Genomic DNA, 942 nt, shown 5'->3' with positions numbered 1-942 from the left:
TGAGACAGAGAAATCCTTGTTATTTTCCGAGGAGACACAAAAAATAGCTCCTGAAAAAATAAACCTAGCACCTGAGTCAGAAGGAACAGAAAGAGTGTCCGTTTTACTTACCACAGTCGGTGACCCAGAACCGTGACAATTCATTGAAGGAAACAATGTAAGTTTGTAGTTTTGATACATCAAAATATCTGATGTAAACTTCCGTATTTTGTTTCCAGAGAGTTTTGAGATTAAATGTGTGTTGCTTACTAGTGAATGTTTGAATGCATCCTTTTAAAGCTGCAACACTCAGCTACCTCAGTTACTTCCCGTGTGTTTTTTGTGTGTGTATCACTCATATATGGAAGTGTTGTGGTGTACATATGCCATTCAGATTTGAAGAGAGGTTATTTTTACATGTTGTTTTGTTTTTGATCTGTTGGACTAAAAAAATCCACAGGATGTTGATGTGTCTTTAAGTGGTAAACTTTTTCCATTTAGTTTCCTAACAAGAAATTAGGAGGAAGCAAGCAACAGGGGAATGCTAGAAATTTAGACTCTTTGGTGAAAGAAAGTTTGCAAGTAAAAAGTATCAATACTAAGATGATCAGGTTTACATTTTGATGAGATACAAAAATCTTATGAAAATTCAATACTGCTATAATTTGATCCTGAGATTTACCATAAAGGAAGTCCTGTGTTTAAAAAACAACAACAAAAAACAAAACAAAACCTATGGGCTTTTTAAAAAAAAAGAATTAAAAAAAGACTATCGTTATTAATCCCCCAAATAAAGAAACAATGCAAAAGAGATACAGTCAGAACATTCCTTCCTTGTACTGTTGAGTATATTCTGTATTAAAAGATTATAAGGACATTCTCTCACGTCATCTTGGTGGCTGTTTATGTTCCTCCCTCTGCTAACCCCACAGCTGCATGTGACACTATCCACTCTGCCATAGC

This window comes from Pundamilia nyererei, unplaced genomic scaffold (assembly GCF_000239375.1).
Source record: "Pundamilia nyererei isolate P.nyererei 1_Seehausen unplaced genomic scaffold, PunNye1.0 scaffold00400, whole genome shotgun sequence".
Taxonomy (NCBI): Eukaryota; Metazoa; Chordata; class Actinopteri; order Cichliformes; family Cichlidae; genus Pundamilia; species Pundamilia nyererei.
The sequence above is the reverse complement of the archived record's forward strand: the minus strand, read 5'-3'. Positions refer to the sequence as shown.